Source organism: Dipodomys spectabilis, unplaced genomic scaffold (genome assembly GCF_019054845.1).
Source record: "Dipodomys spectabilis isolate Male_0828 unplaced genomic scaffold, ASM1905484v1 ptg000160l, whole genome shotgun sequence".
Classification (NCBI taxonomy): domain Eukaryota; kingdom Metazoa; phylum Chordata; class Mammalia; order Rodentia; family Heteromyidae; genus Dipodomys; species Dipodomys spectabilis.
Genome location: NW_024870837.1, coordinates 1,096,360 through 1,123,589, shown reverse-complemented (window position 1 = coordinate 1,123,589; position 27,230 = coordinate 1,096,360). Strand labels below are relative to the sequence as shown.

The 27,230-nt window shown below is 36.7% G+C and overlaps 1 pseudogene; it reads right to left on the bottom strand.

Annotated features, from left to right (window-relative positions):
• Window positions 1-3,103: 3,103 nt before the first annotated feature.
• Window positions 3,104-3,203, bottom strand: LOC122119039 (annotated as a pseudogene).
• Between the last annotated feature and the right edge of the window lie 24,027 nt (window positions 3,204-27,230).

Sequence of the window (27,230 nt, the reverse complement as noted above, 5' to 3'; positions counted from 1 at the left end):
TAATTTAGGGCTGGAGACATGACAAAATGGTAAGAACACCCATTTAGGGGGCACTAGACACTCAATTCAAACTCTAATATTATGGGTATTAAAGTAAAAAGCTATGATTTTAAATAAGTGGAATAATTGTAAGATTTGAGTATTTGAGTGGAAAACTGCATGAGAGAGATAGAATATACCCATGGTACAATGTTTTCAACTTAAGTGAAAATGTTTTGTGGTACTTCAGACAAAATAGAGTTACCTTGCAAATGAGCATATTTGCCCATATTGTGCAACCTCACACATGAGTGTCAAAATCAAACCACATTTTTAGCCTTTGTTTTTAACTCACCTGTTACAAATTATGGGTTAGATGAAGTAATCAAATAAAGATTATAATAATATTATGTGAGGCTATGAATTAGAGCTGAAAATGATTTTAAATGTGATAATAGCTAATTAAATTGCATACTTCTTACTTTTACTCTGTCATGTCACTCTTTCTCACATTAGGAAAATACATAGAAAGTTTTCACTAAATTATATGTACATTTATGATGTAATGTATTGAAAGAATATGGGCACAGTGTGGTTTTAGGTTATTGAGACCTGTAGGGGGTAGTGTGTTTTTGAAGACTTGCAATACATTGGGATGAAGATGAAGGTAGGGATGTGCTTATTCTGGAAAACTGGCCAGAGGATTGTTCCCATAATGGTAGTGATGAATTCTTCCAAAAGGTTACAGTAAAATCACTTTCACAACCATGTTCACTGCTCCACTATTCATCGTAGCAAAGTTACAGAATCAGCCCAGATGCCCTTTGGTGGAGTGATGGTTGGAGAAAGTGTGGCACATATACACAATTGGATTGCACCTATCCATTTTGAAGACTGTTACATTATTTGAAATGAAATGGATAGATCTAAAAATATATTAATGAGCTAAGTCAGAGCCAGACAAACAAAGAACCCATGTTATGTCTCATATTTGGAAGCTAGAACTTTATACAGGTTTACAAAAAATAGTAACCAAAGCATGCTATTTGCAGAGGAGTACTTCAAAAGTGTATTTTCTTATAAAATTGAACTTTTAATCCAACAAAATATATGTCAGGAAACTGTCACTTGGAAGGTGTGAGGGGAAGTCAAAAGGAAGGAATAAAGAGAGTTATGGACGAAGAGAGTGAAAGTATATTATTCATTGCAGATAGTATGAAACTAGAAAAAATTAAAGTGGGGTGAGGTTTGAAAGGATGTGGAAAAGTTATATAAAGATAAATTATACTTAAAAAACTGATTTGTTGAATAGAAATTCCATTTTCCAAGTATTTAAGATAATAAGAATATAATTAAAAACAATGGAGACATCTGATCTTTAATTCTATTTCCATCTCTTTTAAAAAATGAAATTGTTTGCTCTATAAATTGATCAGAGGGATGAATTTCTTGGCTAGCTAGATCATTGAACAGCTGTCTCTCTCTTCCTCTCTCCCTTTCATGATATGATTGCTCCATAATTATCCTAATTTATTTTGCTTTTATATTTTTGGTTGCATCATTCCACTTTCTGTTCTGCCATTTCCCAATTCATTTACATGGAAGGCATTATTTCCTATTTTCTCATTCCTAAAATAAGCTGCACATGAATGCACCACTGGTCCTCATTTTCAGTCTGTACCTTTGAATACGGAGGAAAATCTTCCTCTGCTCTCTACCAATTCCCTACTCTCCAGTTAGAATAATTTACAATGATAAAAATGAAAAAAGAGAAAATAAATAATAGTGAAAAAAACAGATGCCAAAAATTCACCGGATATTTCTGACCAGTTCATCCAATGTGAACTATTGGGGAAATACATGGACACCTCATATTCACTGGCACTCAAAGTCTCTAGCTAGGCAATTCTGAAGAAGATGAGGAACAAGATGAAAAAGTGAGAAATGGTATCAATTGCAAGAGAAAAATGGAATAGGATCCAAGCAAATATCTTCTCTGGTCTGCCAAAAATAATCGCCTTAGTACAGTGCAGAGACTACTTCCCAAAAAGGCCACTCATGTGAATACTAGTGATGCTGATGAGTACACCCCTCTTCATCGAGAAGCTTTCAGTGGACACTTAGTCATGGTCAATGAGTTGGTAGCTCAAGGTAGATATTCATGTAATAATTGTGGATGGCTGGACACCCCTGCACAGTACTTGTACATGGAATAATACCAGAGTGGCTTCTTTATTTCATCATGATGCAGATACCAATGGCCAAACTTAAGGCCTCTTGACCCCCTTGCATCTTGCTGCTGGGAATAGAAATAGCAAAGTTATGCTAGATCTCCTTCTGTTGAACCATTATATCAAACCAGGTCTGAAGCACAACTTGGAAGAAACTGCATTTGATATTGCCAAAAGAATAAGTATGTATCACTACCTCTTTGAAGTTGTGGAAAGCTGTACAAATTGTTCTCCTAAGTCCTAATGGTTTGGGTAAATTTCTTAAATTTCAAAATTTCCAGTCCATCCTATGTGTCCATACAAAATATTTTCACAATACAAAGCAACAGCAATATCTTACTTTAAAAATTCATGAATTCCATGGTATTCTTCCAAGTGAATTGCCTGACTTTGATGTCAATATACATTCAAGTTGTTTGTATACATCTATAATGTTTTCTGTAGCGTTTGTGATTTTTTAATAAGAAATAATTTTAACTTATCTGTTGAAATGAGTAGTACAGAAACTAAAGATATTTCTGGTGCTTGTCTGAAAAAAGTGTATTTTAAAATATTTAGTATTCTGTTTGTATAGTATCCATAACCTAGTTCATTCTCTCCTAGATATAGTGCTTTGAATTCAACATTGTTTTATAATATATAGGTTCATTAATGTGTTCTTTCAGATTGCATTCCATATAGAAAAGGTTTAAGATTCCTTTAATTCCTAGGTCCTTATAGAATTTTATTTCTTTGGGATAAAATGAAAATGTTATCTAATTTCAAAACTTTTATAAAGGTTATGCAATGTAAAGGCCTTCATAAAAAGGTGAAGATTAAATGGTGTAAAACTAACTTTTATTCCTATGAATTACATGTATAATTACACTTGTATATTTGTAATCAACTGTTTAATAACTGTTTTTCATTTCTTCACAAATTTTCATATCATCCTTGTGCAAGAGCCATGCTAATCTCTGTATTGTAATTTGGGTAGATGTGCTGCTGAAGCATGTAGTATCCTGTAAATTTAAGTAATTAATGATGCAATCTTAAGACAGGCATATATCCTTGGTTGCCTATTTGTAACAGGGAAACCTTATTGTTTCCTAAATTTCTATTCTTCTTATTTCTGTAAAATTCTGTTTTTGGTGGAAAAAACTTATATTGATTCTTCAATTGCTCACATTTGCAATTTTTGTCAATTAATTTTAAAGTCTTTTTTATTTGAAATTTGATCACACTTTGAAGCCTTTATAGGTAGATCCAAAGGTGATGGCTTTTCAAGTACTTATTTATCAACTGAGTTAGCTTTGTGGAGCTAAAGGATTCAAACTAAGCCTTGCTTAAGAGCTACTCTAAACTTCTCCAGCTTAAAATTTCCAAATTGAGGTCTTACTGGCACAAATGTCTGCCTTACACTTTACCCTTGCTCCATGTAGGAACAGACCAACCAGAATATCTTACCCTGACAGTATAGCTTGTCTTACTGGAGCAAAACTAATCTTAGTTACAAGTGATCATAGAGAGATTAACAGTTCAGACAGAACTGTTCATACAGAAGGTATTTTTTCAAAATATAATTATTTATTATCCCTACCATTTCAAAAGTAGCTAATGCCATGAAGGTGAAAAAAATTGTTCATATGCATGATTACCTAATGTCCTGGCCTGTCCACCATCCAACCAGGCAGGAACTTACACCACCGATTTTCTATCACCAAATATATTCCATAGCTCCAGGAGAAGTCCATATGTTTCTCCTCGTTATTAGGCCTTAAATTGGTAATGTTTTAATCACAGTGTTTCCTCTTGTCTCTAAGCTGTACATCTCGGGATGGTAAAGCTTTAGCTCTAATTCTACCAAACACTGAGGTAGAGGTAATGGAATAATATTTTAAAACAGTTGACTTTGTTACCCTAACCACAAAAGAACAATGCAAAACATTTTCTTATATTACATATACTTATATAATTTATAATTATATGTGTTGCTTTTATATTTCACACAGTGAATCTTACTAAAATTAATTGATAATTTGACAAATTAGTTGTTATTTACTTCAATAAATAGATTGGAATATAAATAATCAGGATTAGAATATATATTGGAATATAAAAAAATCAATGCAATGTTTTCGTTATAAACTTTTGATACCTTCTAAGTGTTCTTGGTTTCTGAATTCACATGGTAAAAAAACAATTTTGTTTTCCTCTAATCTATAAGGGATTTTACTCTGCTGCTCTGTTTATTGCTTTAACTCGCTGGTCCCAAACTGTTTTTCTGCATATTTCTGAAGAATTCCTACTGATTATACTCAAATTTTGCTGATATGATGTCTAAAAGGTATTATTCTTCTACAGGACCCACGGGTCCTAGGATCCCAGGTCCCATTTATCTTCATCATCAGATAACTAGGGCAAGAGTTCTCATCTAGGCCCGTGCAACATGCCAACAGAAAGTAACTGAAGAACCATCTCAATTTCTCCTTTCCTATATTTCAGGGCCCCAATTCCTTGAAATGCAGGAATTACCAGTAAGCAATTGTCAAATGCCAGGCAACTTAAAATGCAGGATGAAATCACAAAATGTTAAAGTGCAGTAATTGAAACTTTCAATTTTCAGATGACTATCCCATATGAGTGGACAAGACCACAAATGTCACAAGATTATTTGTAATACCCCTCTCATAATAATTAATGAATGATTTCAGTCCAGCATCAGCAGGCCAAAAAATAGTTCCTGGAACGATAGATCCAAAATTGGTCTACAAATGGTAGGAATACTTGACATAGAGGTCAAATATAATTCAGAAAAACATTGAGAAGATCCTTAGTGCTTCAAAATACTGGTATTTCAGTAAAACTTGGTTCTATAGTATAAAAATATTGTCATTCTCAAACAAATGATAACCTACATTTAATTTCCTGAAAGTATATTCCTTTTCAAATAAACTTTTTAAACTCACACTTGCCAAAGTAACACTTTACAAGTAGATAATATTTAGTGACGTTACAAGTTTTTCAAGTGTAGGGAGCAAGTTAAAATAGAGTTGATTTATTTCCCAGCACTAATGCCAAACAGGTTCAACCATTCATTAAAATGTAGAAATAGTACCCCCCACCATTTGTGTTTTTCAGTAGGTGCATTCAAAAATTTGTTAAATAGATCAGCCTCCCATATTTCAAACCAAAACATTAGCTAATAAAGTAAATTTCATCACATAATAAATAGATTTTGAAAAGTCATTAATAGTTGCCTTATCATATGGTGTTTTATGTTTTCCCTATCTGTCTAACATAGTAAGAAATATGACTTTATGTCTTTTTTTAATTTTAATTTTTTGTGAACATACTGTACAGAGGGTTTACAATTACATGGGCAAGATAATGAGTACATTTCTTATCAAGCATTGCAGCCTCCTCCTTTGTTTACCCTTCACATCCCTTCCTAGTGACTTTAAGTCTTAAATATGGGTACTCATCAGAGATTTGACAAACATAAAATTTGTCTTTTATTTCTATCATATTCCTCTACAGTAGTCAATTTTAGTTTTCTTCTTTTTCCAAAACTTATAGGTAGTAGAAAATATTATCCCATGTAAAATAAAATAATCACACACCATTGTACAAAGCCATTTACAAAACTGGTAGTTAGGAATACATTCTAAGCCCTTTTTAAACTTTCATGTTGACTACAGATTAATCTTTCAAATGGAGGGGAATAAAATCATGTCTAGGTGCTTCATGTCTCCAGTCTTGCAAATTGTTACTTCAGATGAATGAATTATGGAAATATAAGCTGACATCAGTTCAAGTATATGTAGGATCTAAACTCCATGGAATGTATATAAACCTTTCAAAGTACTAGCAGACAGTTTAACAGAATGACTATCAGAAAGATGAAAACAGAGAAGAATAATAGTAAAGTCATAGAATGAATGAAAATGGAACGAGGAACGTGTACAGCTAGAACACTCAATGTACACATGTGAGAAAGGACGTGGTAAATCAGAAATAAATCTTGTAGAAGGGGTTGGTTTAGAATGATAGATGGAGTGACTCTGATCCTGGAACATTGGAAAATTAGATGGACATATTTAATTGTAACAAACTTGCACAACCTTTTTAAATTCAGTGAAAAAACACAACAAAAAAACAAACACACACAAAACCCACAACCAAACAGCAATCTCTATAGAGTATGATTATGACCTCTCAAAATTTTAATTAGTTAATGAAGGACAATCTTGGGGAAAGCATACAAAACTGTTTAAAGTGGGCAGTTTGGGATAGAGGAGAATTTTTAACAGATTTAAATAAATTGTCTAAGGTTATAAATCACCTACATCTGCTGCAAATATTTTCTTCTGGGAATTCTCTTGGTCTGATCTGGACACTCCAGTCCTGAGCCACACTTGATAGCTTGTGAAGATAGAAGATGGAAGAAAAAAGATCAAGAACCCATTACTCCACTGGAGAGAAAACAGTCCTCTATGTTTTCTCTCATTTCTCTTGACTACTTTTATTCATAATTTTAAGTCAAGTGATTTGAATTATATATTCCCTCTTTGTTCTGGCAAAGAAATTGTTCAAAGTAATTTACTAAATATTATTTGCCATTTTTTTCTATCATGATATTTACTTGTCCAAGTGAGTCCATTAAACTTCCCCCTTTCATTTGGGTGCCACGGAAACCCAGCATCAATGTTAAAGAGGACAATCTCTAATGTAAAACATTGTCTCCAAAATACCAGTCCAAGAAGCTGTGATCACAAATATTTAGCTATATTTTTTCTTTTTTCGTTTAACTTGAAAGTCTTCTCGTGTCTAAAGTGCCCTCAAAAATAAGTACTCCACCACTTTTTGGTTCAATCACTTCTAACCTCAAAGATATACTTTGCTAACAAGATGCTTAGAGGAAATCGAAGAATACTCCACCTTTTATCATCTCTCTTCAGGCTCTCCTTAAATACCATATCAGGATCAGTGAAGTTATTCTTTCCAAAATTATTTCAATAGATTATCTTTCTCTTGGTCTTGCATTTGATCAGCAGAATGTATGGAAAAGAACAGAGTTAAATTATTCATACCTTGGATGACAGTGTCTGTTACAAAAGGACAATGCTCCCATGTCCTATTTCTCTGTCCTTCTCTTAGCTCTTGTCTGATTTCCAACTAATCACAGATTCATGGCTTCAAGTCTAGTGAAGGTGAAGGACTATAAGGACTTCCCCAATGCAAGCTCTTCATGGTTTCTCTTTTAAAACTCTTTTACTTGGATGTGGAATTTATTTTCATGTCTTCATTCCATCCGTTCTAAATTGAAGTGAGCTAAATAGGCTCTATAAAATCACCTTAGGTAGCAAAAAAATTATGACAATGTATATCAAAATTTTGGCCTCCCTCCACTGCTGAAGCCAATATGCTTAGCTAGGGTTTCTAAGAAAGCCTTTTCTTGCCTTTTCCATTTGCTCAATTCTTTTCTGATCCCAAAACTTTTTGGCTTATTTAATAAGAGAAGTCTTCACTATCTCATGTTAATAAGGATATTATATTTTGTGAGCTACTAAGAAATGTGAAATCATTGGTTTAAAGTATCCAGTCAGATTTTCTTCTGTGGTTCCTTGCTTTCACGTGCAAAGACATTGTAGAAAGTATTACAAATAGAAAAGTCTAAACTCAATACCTTCTTTCATTGTTGAGGGCACTTTCTCTCTAAATATATGGACATAAATTATCTTTTGCAAAGAATTACTGTTCGGTAATTAAAGTCAATTCAAAAAAAATGATGTCTTTTATTAAGAACTTTGAATTTAAATTCCACTACAACCTTGTTTCACACAGTAAGAGTAGATTTCCTCGGTAGGGACAATTCTCAAGGGAACCTACAGGATTTATAGCAAGGTTTCTGAGGTTTGTTTGTTTAGTGTGAAAATGAGCCATCTTCACCCAGATTGCTCACTCTCAGCTAAGTCTCCATGGATTACTTTGCATGAAAGTCTAATTTCCCAAGCAATTTAAAATTTTCATAACAGGCTAAGTTGTTAAAAAGTTTGAACAATTTAAAATTTACCTGTCATTATTTTAAAACTCTTTTGAAATTCCTTTATTAGAACCACGAATTCACCAATCCTAACTCCACCTTTACCATCAAAAACAGTTAACATGTTGTTTTCATGATATAGTGTCCACGAAACTATTATTTTGCAGTGGCTTTGTTATGCATATATATATATATATATATATAAGCTTAAAAGCTGATTCTGAGCAAAATGAACTCCAAGTTATGGAAACAGAGAGTATTATTTGCGGTTGTGGTTTTTAATGTACTATGAGATTCCTATTTTCTTTGGGGTTTTTTCCCCTAAGCTTCATTCCCTGCTGTAATTGATTTTGGTAGCCTGTGTATTGTGTATATATTTGCCTTAATTAGGGATGGGAAGAGGAACAACAAAATGGTGAGACAAAGGACAAAGTCAAACCAATGCAATAGCAATACTCAAAAGACAATATGTTGGAAATGTACATTACAACTTGTGAGGGGTATTGGGTTGAAGAAAAACTGTGAAGAAAATGAAGGAGGGGTAACAAGTTTGAAAAGTTATTCATTCACTACTTTAAAATTACTGTAACCCACTGTACATCACTTTGAAAATAAAATAAAATTTTAAATATAAGCTGCATGAAATAAAAATTTCACTGTATTGGTATAGTAAATATTCTTTATGTAGAAACTTTTTAAAAAGCAATACTGTTTGGCGTCTAATTTGAATTGATTACCCCTTTTTTAATCAGAAGACCATCAACTTGAATGCTATCCAAATAGACAATATTTTTACAATATACTTTCCAATATTTTGAAAAAAGAATAAATATATTACTTTCTCATGCTAAAAGCGAAAACAGTTTAATTCCATGGAAACCTATAACTTTTAAAAGTAAATACGTTGTTAAGAAGACAGAATATATGTGTTCTTCAACATTCCAATGACTAGTAACTACTCATTTTCAACTTCGGAAGATTCCATACCTGAGAGATTCAAAACAGTAAAGGCTTTCATGTTATGTAATTCTGCAATAGATGTATTTTCCAATGGGGTGTTACTGATTGAGAGTCAAAAGAAAAATAACCACATTCTGGTAGAGCATAAAACTAGGTAGCATTGGTAATAATTAATTCTTCAAGAGTAAGCACTTGTTTATAACAATAAGCTATTACTTTTATGACCATCAATACCAATATATATGATATACAGTCATCCTAGCCCAACAGTTGCCAACTTTTAGGGTGTACCTCAAACTTCCCTTAATTCACATCATGAATAGCTTATCTCTATTGTTAAAAAATACAACTCTGCTAATGTGATGCAATATATGTTCTGGAAAGAACAGCACAATATACTGGGTTGCATCATTTCCCCCCCACACTGGTATTCTTGAGATCAGAACACTTGCAAATATTATTTATATTTACACTTTTTTAACTATCATATAATTTCTGGATGCTAAGATCGGAAGATTACAGTTGAAAGCCCACCCAGGCAGAAAGATTCCCTAGATTCTTATTTATTTTATTTTATTTGTGAACACACTGTACAGAGGGGTTACAATTACATGGGCAGGTTAATGCATACATTTCTTATCATGCATTGCAGCCTCCTCCTTAGTTTACCCTTCATATCCCTTCCTACCCTCCTCCCACCCCCCCCCACCCAATCTTCCCCGCCTTCCCCCCACCCCCGCACCAACATTGTAAAGCTCGTTTTCGACATGACAACTTGTACTTCTCATTGTTGCAACAGGTCCACCTGTATCCTTAAACGACTTATTTTTCCCCATCTCTTCTACAAGTTATACTGACATCAAATATAGTGAAAGCAGGGGTTATACTGTGGGGCAGGGACATACAAAGCTACAAAGAGATAATCTCATAAATGCTTTAGAAACAAATGTATGAAAGGAAAAAAAATTAAAATACATATCTAAGGGTTCATTTTCCTAACATCACATTATCTGACCTTTTCTGCTTGACTCATACATATACTAGATATTGCAAATAAGGGAAATCATGGGACCTATGTTTCTTTGGGCCTGGCTTACTTCACTTAATATAATTTTTTCCAAGTTTTTCCATTTCCTAACAAATGGTGCAATGTCATTCTTTCTGATGGAGTCATAGAATTCCATTGTGTATATATACCACATTTTCTTAATCCATTCACCTAGTGAGGGGCATCAGGGCTGTTTCCATATCTTAGCTATGGTAAATAATGCTTCAATAAACATAGTTGTGCTGGTAGCTTTAGTGTGGTCTTGTTTGTAAACATTTGGGCAAATGCCCAAAAGTGGGATTGGTGGGTCATAGGGGAGCTCTATGTGAAGTCTTTTGAGGAACTTCCATACTGCTTTCCAAAGTGGTTGAACAACTTTACATTCCCACCAAAAATGAAGTAAGGTTCCCTTCTGTCCACATACCCTCCAGCATCTGTTGTTATTAGAGTTTTTGATTTTTGCCATTCTAACTGGAGTGAAGTGGTATCTCAATGTTGTTTTGATTTGCATTCCTTTTATGGCTAGGGATGTTGAGAATTTCTTCATGTGTCTATTGGCCATCCTTCTTTCTTCTTCAGAGAAGTTTCTCTTTAAGTATTTAGCCAACTTATTTATTGGGCAGTTGTTTCTTTGAGGATTTGTTGTTGGGGGATTTAATTTTTTGAGTTCCAAGTATATTTTAGATATGAGACCCTTCTCTGTTGTATGTCTAGTGAAGATCTTCTCCCATTCCGTGGGCTTTCTATTGATCTTGCTAGCTATGTCCTTTGCCATGCAGAAGCTCTGCAACTTCATGCAGTCCCATTTGTCCAAACTTTCTTTGATTTATTGTGTTTCAGGGTTTCTATTAAGAAAATTTTGGCCTGAGCCAAGGAGACATAGGGTTTCTCCTATTTCATCCTGTAATATTTTCAGAATGTCTGCTTTGACTTCGAGGTCTTTGATCCATTTGGAGTTGATTATGGTGCAGGGTGATATATAAGGATCTAGCTTTAGTTTTCTACAAGTAGTTAACCAATTTTGCCAGCACCATTTACTAAAGAGGCTGTCTTTCTTCCATTTCTATTGTTTTAGCTCCCTTATCGAAGATTAGGTGGCTATAGGTCTGTAGGTTCATTTCCGGGTTTTCAATTCTATTCCATTGGTCCTGAGGTCTGTTCTTATGCCAGTTCCAAGCTGTTTTGATTACTATGGCTTTATAGTAGAGTTTGAAATTTGGTATTGATATTCCTCCAGCAGTGTTCTTTCCGTTGAGGAGCGTTTTTGCCATTCGGGGTCTTTTATTCTTCCACATGAATTTTTGAATTTCCTCTTCTATTTCCTTGAAGAATGAGGTTGGAATTTTGATAGGTATCGCGTTGAATTTGTAGATAGCCTTGGGAAGTATTGCCATTTTCACGATGTTAATCTTTCCAATCCAGGAGCATGGGAGTTTTGCCCCTTTCTAAGTTCTGTTTTAATTTCCTTTTTCAAGATTTTAAAGTTTTCATCATAGAGGTCCTTCACTTCTTCGGTTAAGTTAATTCCTAGTTATTTTATTTTTGTGGGGGGTATTGCAAATGGAGTTGCTTTTCTAATTTCAGCCACACTTTTCTCATTGTTGGCATACAGAAAAGCCATTGATTTTGGGGGGTTAATTTTATACCCTGCTACTTTGCCAAAGTTTTGAATCAGCTTGAGTAATTTGGGAGTGGAGTCTATTTCCGTAGATTCTTATCTCCAATAAACTTATCAGGAAAAGCTAGACGCAAGTGGCAGTGAGAATGAAGTGGTAGGGCACAAGCCTTGAGCATAAACAGGCTCAGAGACAGTGTCCAGGCCCCGAATTCAAGCCCTAGGCCAAACCATTAAAACAAAAACAAAAATAAAAACAAATCCCAAACCTAACATTTTTCTCAGTGTATACAGTAGCAAATAATTAAGGAAATTGCTTCCTGTGTTACATACAGGTAGAAGAGAGAAGATGTCACACGATTATTCTCTTCATAACATGTTATACCAAGGACTCCAAAAATTGCTCTTATTCTAAATTTATAAATTAAAATCAGCAGTTTGTTGTCAACCCTGTGTACCACATTCACATTTTCATTTTATACATGAACTGTTGGAATTATCTGTTAACTAAGTTCTAATTATAACCCTCTTGAAAGAATATTCTAGGCAAATAGAAAGCAAAATAATTTGTGAATTTGTCAATTAAACCCTCTAATTAAAAAGAATTTTATAGAATCCTATAGAGTATAAAATTACAAAGAAAACCAAAATATTTATTTTAAATTTAAATTCTAATTTAGCAAGATCTTCAAAATCCTACATTAGTCAAACTTTGTTATTTTTCCAGGCTTAAGCTTTTGTAATCCTTCATCATTTCTTTGGGATACAACAGAATGATGATAACTAACTTTTTCAAATTTTGGATGGGAATCATGAATCATTTTGCATCTAGGAATGTTCTGTAATGAAGAGAGAATTTAAAATTCAAATGAGGATTAAAGTATGGGTTGCATTTCTTCAGGAAATTTGACTTCTCAAAACATAATGAAAAAATTAGCCCAAACATCCAACTATGTATTCCTTTCTTGTTTGTTTTGTTTTATTAAGACAAAATTATACTCCCTGGTCTAGGGAAGGTATCACTATGTAATTCCATTCTCTAATCTCCTGTCTTAATTTCAGTGCTAGAATTCTAGGCTTGTATCAAATTGCCCTGTCATAGTTTCTTGGTTTATTTAATCTAGATACAGACTACCAATTCTGAACTTCTCCAGTGATATTATACACCAGAGTGACTGCTTAGACTGTTTATCTACTATTTTTAAAGATGTTCTAGCATTTGACACAGGATATGAACCTTTTCAGATGCAACTGCGGGTCATTCCTCCATTGATCTGATCCTTTAAATAATGATTTTTTACTCTCTTACTATCTCTGATCCCTACCAATGTAATATTCTCAAACTTATTTGAAGGAAGTTCACTTGAGGACTTTCTAATATTAAAAATTATCACTTGATTCTAGTCTTATTCAGGATATGTATTCTGTTGTTTTCTAACTTTTCTACACATTCTTGGAGTTGTTTCATTTGTGTATTTGTTTGTGCACATATAAGTGCCTCTGTGTGTATGTGTATGTTTGTATGTATGTATGCAAAAGCCTCAAGCTCTTATTCAGCAATCTTGCACATCACTGATATTCCACCACCTGAGCCAATCTTCCAATCCAGCTTTTAACTGCTTAATTTTATATACTGTTGCAAAGAGTGTCTGCCCAGGTTGGATTCAAACTGTACTTCCCAGACTCCTTTACATTCTTATGTTTAATTTCTTTAGGAGTATCAACTTTTAAACTACAAACATTTTTGTGAGGGTAATGTCTAAGCTGTAGCCCAGATTTTTAACTCAAGAATTCTTTTTTTGTTGTTTTGGTGTGGAGTCCGCTTATGGGCCCTGAACTCTGGGCCTGGGCTCTGTCCCTCAGCTCTTCGTCTCAAGGCTAGCACTCTACCATTTGAGTCACAGCACCAATTTTGGCTTTTTTCTTTTTTGCTTAAGTGGTGCTGAGGAATCGAACCCAGGGCCTCATGCATACAAGGAAAGCGCTCTACCACTGAGCAACCTTCCCAGCCCCTAACTCAAGAATTCTTGTAAAGATAGATGAACACACACATCACATATACTGAGTGTTCACTGTTAGGAATGTGATCGTAATCTGGGTCATGGTGAGATATGAGGAATGAGGTTCAAAGCCAGCCCTGGTAAGAAAGTCCAGGAGACACTTTTCTCCAATTAACTAAAAGAAAACTGGAAATGGCACTGTGGATCAAGTGGTAGAGCATTAGCCTTGAGCTGAATAGCAGAGAGACATATCGCAGGCCCAGAGTTCAAGTGCCAAGACCACCGCCAACAAATGTGTGTGTGTGTGGGTGTGTGTAAAGATAAAAAAAGAAAAGTGATCTTAGCCACCGATTCACTGCTAGCATAATCCCTGCTCTCACAAGATGGACATTTTTTCCAGTTAAATCCATGTTCTTATATTTGACTTGCATTGGAAAAAAGAATTATTCTTCCATTCTACTTTCTACAAAGTTGCATGATTAGCAAGCATGATTTAGAATGGGAGTGGCCTCATACTTCATGTTCCACGAAGGAGTCTTTCTTTCTCTATATCACTCCCATAAATCTACATACTGGACTTGGCATTATTGTTTCAATGTTGCCTTATTTGTAGTCTTCTATACTGTATTGAACCTTTATACTTAAACACAGAACTTCTGTTTTTCCAATTATTGCTATTGTTTCCCTTAGTGTTATCTCATGTACACTTGGGAAATAATGAACAGCATGTACACTCACAAAAATGAATGTTCTGAAAACCTTCTTCCCATTTAAAATTCGCCTTAATTTACAGAGAACTTACAAAGTTTGAACTCAAGGTACTCATGTATAATGTATTTATAAGTAATATAAATTTCTTATTTTCTCTTTACTAATTTGTCTCTGAAACACGTGTTACCTCAGATCCATAGGTGTTCTAGTGTTATTTCAGTGAAGCCAGATAATATTCATTACACCTCAAGCAACACCATCGATTGTTACTAGATGTAACTGTTACTGGATGTGGAAACTGACCCCAGGAGAGGAATGGAACATAGAAGAATAACAAAGTTCAAGTTACCTTGTGCTTTCCTTTTTACTGTACAAGAAAATTATCCCAAGGCTTGAAGGAAATTCTGTCCTTGGCTTTTTCGAGTGTGTTCTTTACTCATATAAAATTTTTCTGTAAAATTCTAGTTCAGAGTGTTACAAAAAGAAATAATGTACCATTTGAAGGCCAGCATAGAACAAAAGGAAATAACGTTGTTTTTAAAGTGTTCTGCAAAGGAACAAAGACATGGAGGTTTTAAAGTGTCTTATGGATGGATATTTCACCCCTGAGATGATTCTCTTGATGCAGGAGTCAGTTATCAATTCCTTTAGTCTGGTCCTGAGTTCTCCAGAGCAATAAGGATTCCAAAAAATCAGGATCCAGCGAATATGATCAGCAAAAGAAGCCTCGTCTCTGACCAATACTCCTTAAGGAGGGTCCCAAAGATATATCTGGGAATTTTGTTTGATTGTTTGTTTGGTTTGTGCTCATTCTGGGGCTTAAACTCAGACGCTGGATCCTGTCCCTGAACAGTTGTCTTTCCTGCCTACCTGCCCCCAAAGCTAGTACTCTACTCCTTGAGCCAAAACTCCACTCCTGGTTTTTTGGTGTTCAATTTGCGATAAGAGTTTGACATACTCTCATGCCTGGTTTGGCTTTTAATTAAGATAGTAAGAAAGCTAAGTGACATTAACTGCATAGACTTCTCTTTTGAAACAAGAAATATTAGATGAAGTTTATTGTAAAGCTAATATTTGACAATTTTTAAAGGAAGAGAATATGTCTAGCAAAGAAGCCATAAATTAAATAACTCAGCAAAAGTAGGTGCACTGAATCATTTTGAAATTATTTTTTTCTGCTTGGTAAGATTATTGATCTTGTTCTTCCTTTGGGGGAAACTTAAGGTAATATTTGTACTTTTTGTTGGTTGTGGGGCTTGAACTCTTATCCTGGGTGCACTCCCTCAGCTCTTCAGCTCAAGTTGAGCACTCTATCACTTAAGCTACAGCACCATTTCCGGGTTTCTGGTGGTTAATTGAAGATAAGGGTCTCATGGACATTCCTGACCAGGCTGGCTTTGAACCACAATCCTCTGGTCTCCTGAATAGCTAGGATTACAGGCGTGAACCACCAGCATCCAGCTCATATTTGAGTTTATGTGCACTGAATGACACTATGTAGACAAATAATGGAAATTTGAATCAAATGATGGCATTGCAGCTTTTCAGAAAATTTGAGGTGGCAATAAATATGTCCTCCTTTCCATGTTGTTTCATTAATGACTCATGAGCTACAGGACCCTTACATTAGCATCCTCTGCCATCTGTGTAGGTGTATGTAGTATCATGAAATGTTCATAGAGAAATATAGAAAGACAGATTTTTAGAAAGCAAAGAAGATAAGGTAAGAAAAAACAGCACAGAAGGAGATACCTTTATTACACAGAGATTAAGAAGTTGCCAAAGAGATTTAGAATGCGAAAGGTAATGAGGAATAAGACTAGTTGATAAGTATGTGTTCAATAACCAAAAATGGTTCTGTAGAACAATTTCTGGTATACCTTAGTTACTATCATTCATTCCTTTACTCTGGAGTTATTCCTTCTCTTCTGTAAGAAGTATTAATTTGCCTCTGCCCTTTTGGTGCCATGACTAACCAAAAATATTTCCGAATCTCACTTAGACTACCCATCTCATTGTGATTAGCAGTGATGATTCAAAAGCCTGGAATGTTTGAATTTCCAGAATTAATCTTCACCTGACATCTAAGCATATTCAAGCCATTAATTGCTGTGTCCTAATGAACAAACCTTTTTTTTCAAAACAATATCCTAATATAAGTAAAGTACATGAATTAGGAACTATTGTCAGGTGTCAGTATGGCAGGAGCAATTATATATTCCAAGTATGGGTTCTTTGTTTTGCATTTACTAAATAAATGTTTTTGTGTTTTTTTTTTTTTTTTTTTGCTTTTCTGCTAAAGGCTATCACTGTACAACTTGAGGCACCGCACCACTTCTAGTTTTTTTTCTGTTTATGTGGTACTGAGGAATTGAACTCAGGGATTCATGCATGCTAGGCAATCACCATATCATGATTCCACATTCCTAGATCCCTAAATGACTTTTTTAAGTTGACATTATATTTTCATTCAGTAACTGTGTACCATAATTGTGGCCAGGTGCTAGAAAATAATGTAGAAAAGAATACAATATAATAAATCCAGTAAGGCTAGATGGACAATGAATAACCCTCACAGTTTGCAAGGGCACAGAGGGCTTACCTCATAGAGATGTTTTAACACGCTGAATGAGACAGCTCCTGACCCACAACCCACCTCAATAATGAGTGGGCCATCGTGGGTTCCAGCCACTTGGGAACATTGGGCCACCACCTACAGCAATCATTCTACAAGTTCCTGAGGGTGAGAGTGAAAATGAGAGGGAGAGAGAGAATCAGAATTACACTTAAATCTGGTGCCAGTGGCATAAAACTCTAATCCTAACTAAATAGGAGGCTGAGATATGAGGATCATGGTTCATAGACAGCCCAGGCAGGAACGTTTGTGAGAATCTTATCTCCATAGAACCACCAGGAAAGTGGAAGGGGCACTGTGGGCTCAAGTGATAGAGCACTAGCCTTGAGCTGAGGAGCTCGGGAATAGTGCCCAATCCTAGAGTTCAAGACACACGACTGAAAAGAAGTGGACTTCCCACCACAAGAAGTGAACTGAATAGCACCCATTTATTAAGGAGCATGGTAGAGAAGTCAGGCCGAGCATCCTGTGAACTTGAGATCATAAGTAGGTCACCTGGCTTCTCTGTGCCTCGGTTTCCCCAGCTGCAAAACTGAACAAAGTGAATGATCCCCTTCCTCATGGGTATAGGGTAATAATGAAAGTGAGCCATGTTTCAGTTCATAATCCCACGCCTCTTGCATGATTAATAAGAGGCCCCACCTGAGCCCTTTCTGGTATCTTCCTCTCATATATTCACAGAATTGCCAAAACATTATCTGAAGGCCACTCCCTCTCTGCCTAGCCATTCTCCAGAGATCTCTCTGTATAAATCCCTTGTTTCCTCACATCTGTCCAGTGAGGAGACTGAGGTCCAATGGTGGAGGCCCTACCAAGAGCTTCAAGAATCTGCTGCTGTGGACTGAGTTTGGGATAATCCATCTAAACCGATGACTGAGCAGGACACCACACATCTACCATCCCAACTAGAGAGGACCAGGCCTGGTGGAGCATACCTTTCACAGGTGGACCACGATACAGCCCAGCCTGAGTATATATTTAGTTTCTATCTCAAAAATGCTCAACACAGAAAGGTGGCTCATCAGAGCCGGGGAAAGGAAACAAGTAGGGGGGTCATGGTGCCCCCAGAGGGGTGTTTGACACGGGTTAAATTGGTGTTGGGGCAGCCACTCACCTGTGTTGCTGAGAGAAGCTGTTGGCAGCTGCTCCAATTGGGGTATCAGCGATGGTGGCCACATTGCGGACACATGGGCCCAGAGCAGAAGACTAGGGGCAGGGACCAGGTTGGGGACATAGCCCGGCTGGCAGCATGCCATTGCCTGATGTTTGAAACCTTGCACCGCATGAAGTGAGGGAAGGGGCCGGATGGGGGTGGGAGCATCAATTTTCTACTATGCTCCAAAGTCACCTCGAGTCTCTTCCTCACCACTCAGCCACCTCTACCTTCGTCAACTGCTAGTAGTGGTGTAAATTAACAGAGGGAATCCCAGTGCTACCTGGCAGCATGGAATGTGGGCGTGGCCACTATTCTTGTATCCCATTGGTCAGAAAGAAGCAAGAAAGAATGGGGGTGTGGCCAGAATCCTGTGAAGCAAGCAGCATGGCCAGAGTCAAGATGACAGTGGTGGGGAGTTCCGTGAAGATGGCAGAGGAGAAGCTGGAGGCAAAACAAACTCTCGCATAGAAAGCAGGTTTAGAGTTCCAGTGAACAGTCCTAAGCCAGAGAATCACACCAAGTGTGCCATCATTGGACAGAGAGGGAAAATCCATGCAAGGAGACAGATCAGCAGCAGCAGCGGAGGCAGCGGCGGCGGTGGTACCTTCATACCTGAAAGAGAGAGAGTCTGGGATGAAAAAGCCAGACACAGGGGGTGAGGGAATTCGACTCAACACCAGCAAGAACCGACAAGGAGCAGACATCTTCATCATGCAGTTCGCAGACCAGAGACGACCCAGGAACAAAGACTCAGCGTGAGTAGAAACCTGATGTCCTCACTCCTTCTCAGGGAGCAGAGGAGGGAAGGCAACCCCCCCCCCCCCCCAGTACCAGAGATCTCCCTCTTGGATACCGACAAAGCTCGGCGGAGCTGCTAGGTCCAACTCAGGCCATGGAATAAAACTAGGGTCATTTAGCAGGTCACAAGAACTTAACGGCACCGTGACCTGCCAGAATCAGCTCCACCCAGGGAAAAGTCACCCAGTTTGGGCGCCAGTCCTAGGAGTGGCTTTCTTCACTGGGTAATCAGAGCCAGAGGCTGCCCCTCCCTTTAGCAACCTCAACATCAGTAAACAGAAACCCTGAGAGTGGCTCCAGGCTGGGCTCTGTGAGTTTCTCAGAAACTAGCCCCTGGGAAAAGCTACTGTTTGCTAAAAGGCCTCAACTCTACCCAGAACCTAGCCTCATCACAGCATCTCCAAACTTGAGTAAAAAGCCATCTCCCTCTTTTGTGATACTCAAAGCACAACCCCCTCCCATTGAACTAACTTGGGAGGAGGATCTCAAAATCCTTGGTAAAGCAGAGCATTTTTCTGCCTGTCCAAACAAACTGACATAAGAAACCAGCCAAGCCACAGGACCACAAGAAGACAAGAGCCTCCAACAAGAGGCAGCTTACAGACACAAGGGAGATACATGATTTTTCCCAACGCTCCCGAAAAAAATCAACTTTTTTTTTCCCTCTTCTTTTTTTTTTTATACATTTTACAATTTTTTTTTCTTTCCTAAAACATTTTTTAATCTTTAATTTTTACCTTTTTGAAAAAAATTGTTTTCTAGTAACATTTTTCCCCTTATAATCTTTATTTTAGGGATACATTTGTGTGTGTGCATTTTTCTTTCTTTCTTTTTTTCTTCTTTTTTTAAAAAAAATTCGTTTTGTTTTTTGCTTAGCTCTACTGAACTTCTGATTTTTTTTTCTTTCTTCCTTATCCTTCTCACCATTTCCTCTCTATTGTTCTTAATTATGGGACTTAATTGTTGTTCTGCACATCCTCAGATAAACCCGTAGTTGACTATTAGACCCTATCCCCCTTGTGTACACACTTAATCCACAAATTTATTACTCAATTCAAAACCTCTGATACTTAAATTTCCTAATAGCAGTACTCCCTCTTTATACCTATATAATATTTAAGTATTTTTATTTTTAAGTTTTTCACATCTCCTTTTTATCTCTCCCCTTCTCTCATTATATCACGTACTTTGAATGTTTTTTTCTCATTTCTGCATATTATTAATTTTTATTTTTCTATTTTTTCTAGTCTCTTTTTTCTCCTTTGTCTTTCTTCTTGTTTTCTTTCTCTCTACTTTCATCCAATACAACCTATTTCCTGCTTTGAATCTAGGACTTAGTTAAGTTAACTCTCCCTGTACCTTCCCACATCACTTTTTCCTATTTTTTAAACACATCTCTCCCTAACCCTAATAATTTCTGGTTTACCAAATTCTTCTTTGCGGTTTGTAGCCCATTAATATATAGTTGTTTGATGTTGAATAGAGGTATCTGTTGAACTAGATTGTAACGGCAGACTATTGACTGTGCAAATTCAGACATTGGTTGATGCTTGCCCTAAGTTAGTGTTCTAGCACAAAACTGGTGTTACTTTCATCCCAAATGGGCAGAGTAAGCCGGAAAAACACAAGAAAAATGGCAAGTCCGGGTATCTCCACTCCTACTCATGATAATCATGGGACAGAACAGATAATGAATAATTGAGAGGATAGTTGCCAAATAGCTCTAAAACAATGCTGGCAAACATGACACCTGAAAAGATTGAAAACATACAAAGAACTCTGTATGAGCGTGATAGGGAGAGAGAGGAGGCAAACAAAAAGTCAATGCAGGAAAAGATTGAAAACCTACAAAGGCCTGTGTATGAGCCTGAGGGCGATAGAGAGGAGGCAATCCAAAGGTTTATACAGGAATATCATGAGGGTGAGGAAGCTAATCAAAAACTGATACAGGATTTGCATGAGCAGCTTGTCAATACTCAAGAAGAAAGGCAGAATGGCGTGAACAGGCTGAGAACACTCAAAGAGAACTATAAGAATGGCATGAACGGGAGGAAGCTAAGCAAATAGTAATACAGGGATTGAGAGAGCAAGATGAGAATACACAAAGATCTCTAAAGACATTCATGGGATCCATTAACAAAGAGCTGAAGGAAGTTAGGGAGACCACAAAGGGAATGCTGAATGGAACCCAACAGAAGGAATGGGAGTCCAAGGAAACCATAACCAATCAACGAACTGATTTGAGAATAAAGACTGAACACCAAATAAAGGAAGTAAAGAAGTCCATACAAGATCTAAAACAAAGCTTCAACAAAGAACTTGAAGCCATCAAAGCTGACCAATTAGAAGGAAAAGAAATAAAAAATAGTAGAAAGTCTTGACAGCAGGTTCGTCCTTGCAGAAGATCGAATCTCAGCGATTGAAGATAACCTTGATATTATAGAGAAAGAACATACAACCATCCAAGACAAGTCCAAGAAATATGATAGATCTATCCAACACTTGGAAGACACCATCAGAAGGCCTAATCTAAGCATAATGGGTGTAGAGGAGCACCTAGAAACAGAAGTTAATGGTCTAGGAAATTTGTTTAACAGGATCCTAGCAGAGACCTTCCCAAACATGCAAAAAGATGGGCCTATTAAGATACAAGAAGCTTTTAGAACTCAAAATAGACCAGATCAGAATAGGAGATCCCACCGTCACATTATGATCCACACAGGATCAACTCAGACCAAGGAAAAGATCCTTAAAGCTGTGAAGGAGAAAAGATTAATCACCTATAAAGGGTAACCATTTAGAATCACCTCAGATGTCTCAGCAGAGACAATCAAAGCAAGAAGAACCTGGAATGATGTATTCCAAGCCCTAAAAACAAACAAATATCAACCAAGAATACTGTACCCAGCTAAACTCTCCTTCATAACTGAAGGCCAAATAAAAACCTTCCATAGCAAAGAAAAATTGAAACAATATATCTCCACCAAACCAGCCCGACAAAAGATTCTTAAAGACATCCTACACATAGAAAACCAACAAGAACACAATAAAGGCCAAGAAACTGCACCCAAACTGAGAATCCAAGAACCATAGGAAGAACCCACTGTTCGCAACACCAAAGAAGGTGGATAACATGGCAGGAACTCCCAAATATCTCTCAGTCCTATCTCTTAACATTAACGGACTTTACTCTCCAATTAAGCGACATAGACTGTCTAGTTGGAATAAAAAACAGGATCCTTCTATCTGCTGCCTTCAGGAGTCACATCTTGCCCGTAAAAACAAACACATTTTCAATGTTAAAGGCTGGAGCAAAATCTACCAAGCAAATGGCCCCCATAAACAGGCGCCAGTTTAAATCCTAATATCAGATAAAAAAGACTTCAAATTAAAATTCGTGAGATGTGATAAAGAAGGTCGAAACATACTAATTTAGAGATTTCTCCTACAGGAGGATATTACAATTCTAACTATCTATTCGCCAAACAATGGAGCACCCAAATTTATCCAAGAAACACTACTTTCCCTCAAATCCCACATAGATCCAAAGACATTAATTGTTGGGTATTTTAAAACACCACTCTCCCACTAGATAGATCAACTCGGCAAAAACTCAACAGAGATACCACATATCTAAACATCTGCATAGATCAACTAGATTTAACAGACATCTACTGAATATTTCAACCAGCAGCACCAGAATACACGTTTTTCTCAGTAGCACATGGAACATTTTCTAAAATAGACCACATTTTAGGCCACAAGGAAAATTTGTCCAAATTCAGAAACATTGAAGTTATACCTTGCATTTTCTCTGACCACAAGGGAATAAAATTAGAACTCAACACCAAAAGCCACCAAAGAAAGTCCGGTAAAACATGGAGACTGAACAACACACTGCTGAATCACGAGTGGATCATGGAAGAGATTAGAAAGGAAATTCAAATGTTCATGCTATTCAACAAAAATGAACACACAAATTACCAGCTCCTCTGGGACAGAGGAAAGGCAGTACTCAGAGGCAAGTTCATAGCTCTGAGCTCCTACATCAACAAATTGGAGAGATCTGAAACCAATAATTTAATGAGACATCTGAACCTCCTTGAAAAAGAGCACTAAGATAAACCCCAATCCAGTAGATGGAAAGAAATAATTAAAATTAAATCAAAATTAAATGAGTTAGAATCCTAAAAATCTACAGAAAGGATCAACAAAACAAAGAGTTAGTTCTTCGAAAAAATTAACAAAATTGACAGACCCTTAGCAAATCTTATCAGAAAAAGAAGAGAACACACCCAAATAAATAAACTCAGAGATGAGAATGGAAACACCACCACGGAAACAACCAAGATTCAGAACATTATAAGGAAATACATCTCAAATGTTTATACTAATAAGTTTGAGAACTTGACAGAAATGGACCTTTTCCTAGCAAATATTGACATGCCAAAACTAAACCAAGATGAGTTAAACCATCTTAACAGGCCCATATCAAGCATTTAAATAGAAACAGCAATAAGAGTCCTCCCAGCTAAGAAAAGTCCAGGACCAGATGGTTTTACAGCGGAATTCTACAAGGCCTTCAAAGCAGAGCTTACACCAGTACTCCTCCAACTCTTCAATGAAATTGAAAGAGAAAGTTCATTGCCGAATACATTCTATGATGCCAACATGACCCTCATCCCAAAACCAGGCAGGGACTCATCAAAGAAAGAGAACTATAGACACATTTATTTGATGAACATTGATGCAAAACTTCTCAACAAAATTTTGGCCAAACGACTTCAACAATTCATCCAAAAAATCATACACCACTATCAAACAGGATTCATGTTAGAGATGCAAATCTGGATCAATATACGCAAATCCATAAATATTATTCATCACATCAACAGGAGCAAGGATAAGAACCACATGGTTGTCTCAATAGATGCAGAAAAAGCATTTGACAAGATCCAACACCCCTTTATGATGAAGGTTTTGGAAAAATTAGGAATTCATGGAACATTCATCAATACAATAAAGGCTGTATATGACAAACCTACAGCCAGAATTCTACTTAATGGTGAAAAACTAAAGCCATTTCCTCTTAACTCAGGAAGAAGACAAGGATTTCCACTCTCTCCACTTCTCTTCAATCTAGTATTAGAATGCCTAGCTACAGCAATAAGACAAGATGCAGACATAAAGTGGATTCAAATAGGGAAAGAAGAAATACAACTCTCCCTCTTTGCAGATGACATGATCTTGTATTTAAAGAATGCCATAGACTCCACTCCCATATTACTCAAGCTGATTCAAAACTTTTGCAAAGTAGCAGGGTATAAAATTAACCCCCCAAAATCAATGGCTTTTCTGTACGCCAACAATTACAAAAGTGTGGCTGAAATTAGGAAAGCAACTCCATTTGTAATAGCCCCTCAAAAAATAAAATAAATAGGAATTAGCTTAACCAAAGAAGTGAAGGACCTCTATGATGAAAACTTTAAAATCTTGAAAAAGGAAATCAAAACAGAACTTAGAAAATGGCAAACCTCCCATGCTCCTGGATTGGAAAGATTAACATCGTGAAAATGGCAATACTTCCCAAGGCTATCTACAAATTCAACGCGATACCTATGAAAATTCCAACCTCATTCTTCAAGGAAATAGAACAGGCAATCCAAAAATTCATATGTAACAATAAAAGACCCCGAATGGCAAAAACACTCCTCAGTGGAAAGAACACTGCTGGTGGAATATCAATACCAAATTTCAAACTCTACTATAAAGCCATAGTAATCAAAACAGCATGGTACTGGCATAAGAACAGACCTCAGGAACAATGGAATATAATTGAAAACCCAGAAGTGAACCTACAGACTTATAGCCAACTAATCTTTGATAAGAGAGCTAAAATAATAGAATGGAAGAAAGACAGCCTCTTTAGTAAATGGTGCTGGCAAAATTGGTGAACTACTTGTAGAAAACTAAAACTAGATCCTTATATATCACCCTGCACCAGAATCTACTCCAAATGGAACAAAGAGCTCGAAGTCAAAGCAGACACTCTGAAAATATTACAGCATGGAATAGGAGAAACCCTAGGCCTCCTTGGCTCAGGCCGAAATTTTAATAGAGAGCCGGAATCACAATAAATCAAAGAAAGGTTGGACAAATGGGGATTGCATGAAGTTGCTGAGCTTCTGCCTGGCAAAGGACATAGCTAGAAAGAACAATAGAAAGCCCACAGATTGGGAGAAATCTTTACTTGTCATACAACGGACAAGGGTCTCATACCTAAAATATACTTGGAACTCAAAAAATTAAATCCCCCAACAAGAAATCCTCAAAGAATCAACTGTCCAATAAATAAGTGGCTAAACACTTAAAGAGAAACTTCTCTGAAGAAGAAAGAAGGATGGCCAATAGACACATGAACAAATGCTCAACATCGCTAGCCATAAAAGAAATGCAAATCAAAACAACATTGAGATACCACCTCAACCCAGTTAGAATGGTTATAAACAAGAACTCTAACAACAATAGATGCTGGAGGTGATGTGGACAGAACGGAACCTTACTTCATTGTTGGTGGGAGTGTAATCTTGTTCAACCACTTTGGAAAGCAGTATGGAGGTTCCTGAAAAGACTTCACATAGAGCTCCCCTATGACCCACCAATCCCACTTTTGGGCATTTACCCAAATGTTTACAAACAAGACCACACTAAAGCTACCAGCACAACTATGTTTATTGCAGCATTATTTACCATAGCTATGATATGGAACCAACCCAGATGTCCCTCAGTAGATGAATGGATCAAGAAAATGTTGTATATATACACAATGGAATTATATGCCTCCATCAGAATGACATTGCCCCATTTGTTAGGAAATGGAAAGGCTTGGAAAAAATTATGTTAAGTGAAGTAATCCAAGCCCAAAGAAACATAGTTCCCATGGTTTCACTTATTTGCAATATCTAGTATATGTCTGAGTCAAGCAGGAAAGGTCAGATAATGTGATGTTAGGAAAATGAACCCTTAGATATGTATTTAAATGTTTTTTTTTCATGCATTTGTTTCTAAATCATTTATAAGATTATTTTTTGTAGCTTTGTATGTCCCTCCCCCACATTATAACCACTGCTTTCACTATATTTGATGTCCGTATAATTTGTGGCGGAGATGGGGAAAAACAAGTCATTTAAGGATACAGGTGGACCCGATGCAACAATGAGAAGTACAAGTTGTCATGTCAAAAATGAACTTTACGCCTTTGGTGCAGGTGGAGGGCGGATTGTGGGGCGGCGGGGGGATGCTGGGAAGGGATGTGAAGAGTAAACAAAGGAGGAGGCTGCAATGCTTGATAAGAAATATACTCATTATCTTGCCCAAGTAATTGTAACCCCTCTGTACTGTATGTTCACAAAAAATAAAAATGAAAATAAATAAAAACATAAAAAAACAAAACGACAGCGGTTCTCCCAGCCCTTTTCTCAGGGAATTCTATCCAATTCAGCTGGGGACAAGAGAGTGACCTGCTTTAGCTGGATGGCTACACAGATTGTTGTGTGTTTCTGTTTGTTGCCATTCCCAGACCTTGAACTCAGGATCTGGGCACAGTCCATGACCTGCTTTTGCTCAAGGCTGGTCCTCTTCACTAGAGCCACAAGGCTCCTGCCTTTGTTGGCACTGAAAGTGGTCAGGGGTCTTAAGGATTTTCCTGCTTAGGGTGACTTTGACCATGATCCTATTATCACAGCCTTGTAAGTATCAAGGAGAACTGCTGAGACCACTGGTGCCTGCCTAATCACTGGTCTTGTTGATGTTCTTGGACAAACTGGTGAGTTCCCTATCCTCGGGTTGAAGTGGTGGGAGCTGGAGCCCACAATTCAAATTCTGGTCCTGCCACCTTCAAATGATAGAAGAGCCTAAGAAACTTGTTCCTTTCCATATGATTACCAATGGAATGTGATGTATGTCTTGATAAAATGAACACTTCTTGAATGATTCTAACATAAAATTATACACAATTATATTACATGACACTGATCGATTTTAGTTAATATGTTATTAAGCATTTAAATAAT